The sequence below is a fragment of the Myotis brandtii genome, unplaced genomic scaffold (genome assembly GCF_000412655.1).
Source record: "Myotis brandtii unplaced genomic scaffold, ASM41265v1 scaffold609, whole genome shotgun sequence".
Taxonomy (NCBI): domain Eukaryota; kingdom Metazoa; phylum Chordata; class Mammalia; order Chiroptera; family Vespertilionidae; genus Myotis; species Myotis brandtii.
The window spans coordinates 225,286-227,746 of NW_005370315.1; positions in this window are offsets into that span (position 1 = coordinate 225,286).

Genomic DNA, 2,461 nt, shown 5'->3' on the forward strand with positions numbered 1-2,461 from the left:
CAAGTTAACCCTCTCAATAATACTGCCCTATTGAAATGCATTTATAGACATGACTTAAAAGTAAAGATCTTTTGCTAGGAAACCAAATTATATTGGAATTTGTTTTTTACTTTTTTCTATAGAACATCTGGTACTATTTTTCTATGATTTTTAACTATTCTTCTCTTATAATCAGAGATCAAGAAGAAGCTGAAAACTTAAGTAAATATTTTGGTTACAGGCTTAAGTACATAGTCCTTGAGGTAAATAATAGTTTAATTAATGTAATTCAGGCTTTTTTCACAGGGAATTCTTTATTATAGACAAATAAAAATAATTCAGTGATGATCATAAAGATACATCAAATTTGTCCTTACTCGTAACATTGAAAGCTTAATAGTGTACCAAATTTCTACTAGCCTCACCATCACCAGAGGTTTGTTTTAAATCCAAATCCCTAGTGTTAAATACCTTAAAACAGCTGTGTTTCTCATATATCTTGTGAAATAGATTAAAAGAGGCTTTAGGATTCCATATGCATTAAGAGTATTGTCTTATGAGACAGCATGCTCTAATGGGAAAAGAGTGGGTCCTGAAGTAACATGTGTAGGGGTTTGCACCTCATAATTTTCTTCAGTTCTTTATTTTGTCATCATGTGTAAGATGGAGATAAGCTCACACCTAAAGAACTCAAGAAAAGGTAAGGTAAAACATAGTCATTAGAGGGGAAACAAAGCAGCCAACATAGTGCTGTCATATGGTAGGCACTAGAGATATTGATTTCCATTTCCTTTCTGACTATATGTGGTTATTATGTCATTGCATTGCACATCTTTATCAGGAAACCAATGCTCTCCTCTGATCTCCTTAATAGTATAGAGGTAATGAAACAACACGCCTTGCCAAGAGAATCAATTGATAATGGTTAAGAATCTCATGAAAATATCGTTATGAATATCTAGGACAGTGATGGCGAACCTTTTGAGCTCGGCGTGTCAGGATTTTGAAAAACCCTAACTTAACTCTGGTGCCGTGTCACATATAGAAATTTTTTGATATTTGCAACCATAGTAAAACAAAGATTTATATTTTTGATATTTTTTTATATATTTAAATGCCATTTAACAAAGAAAAATCAACCAAAAAAATGAGTTTGCATGTCACCTCTGACACACGTGTCATAGGTTCTCCATCACTGATCTAGGAAATGCACAAGGTAAATATCTGTGTGTGGTGCCAACAGAATGCAGGGGCATTATGGAATTTAGGGATGTGAACTAGCCACTATAGCACAGGACATGGAGGCATTACTCAAGTGTAGAGGTTCAGAAATTTACTCCAGAGATCCCAAGTTACCCCAGATAGTCCCCATTTCACTGGGAGCCCTGAAACAAATTTTGAGAATACCTCTCACTTCCATTTTGAATACAGGCGCATGTTCAAACTTCAGGTGTTCTCCAGGACTTGCCCCCTCATAAAATTGTGCTCCATAAAAGGTAGGGGATATTTAAATAGAAGAACCACGTTTATTTATTATGTATTCAAATGTTTCTAAATAAATGTTACTTGTGAATCAGTGATGGTTTCCTGGAAGATGTGAAGTCTCAGATAAACACTAAAGGAGAAAAGTATTTAGCTAGTGAAATAAAGTTGAGATTAAGGAGAAGAGAAGCTTTAAAAGCAGAGGAAATAACAGAAGATAATTAATTCAGAGTGAGAAAGTAGTAGATTGGTTCAAAGCACATAATATAGTTAATTAGAACGAGATTGTTAAGTGCAAGTAAGCCACCCAGCTGATGTGGCTCAGTGGTTGAGCATTGACCAATGGACCAGGAGGTCATGGTTCGATTCCAGATCATGGCATATGCCCTGGTTGCTGGCTCTATACCCAGTGTGGGACATGCAGGAGGCAGCCGATCAATGATTCTCTCTCATCATTGATGTATCTACCTCTGTCTCCTTCTCCCTTCCCCTCTGAAATATATATCTATATCTATATCTATATCTATATCTATCTATCATCTATATCTATATCATCTATATCTATATCCAGAGGGGCAAGAAGGGACCCTTACTATATGGTCCTATAAAATGTATTTTACTCTGAACAAAATGGGGAGACATTGAAGGTTTTTAAGCTGGGAAAAGGACTGATATGTTCAGTTTTGTGCCGTAAAACAATTTGAGAATGACTTCTAAGGGGTCCAAACTGGAAGCTAGGAGATGTTAGGATGCTGTTTCAGGAAATAGAGTACAGAACACAGTGGATTTAACAATGGCAGTGGTTTGAAAATAGAAAATAATTATAAAAATAAAGAACCTTTAACAGTAAATAGGAAGCTTTAAAACATAGGACCTAAAGATAAATTTAATATGAGAGCAAAGAAAGAGCGGAATTTAGGATTGTCTATGGATTTCTAGATAGGGCAGAGAGCAGGTGGTGTTGCTGTCTTCAGTTCAGTGAGCAAAGGAAGAGGAGGAG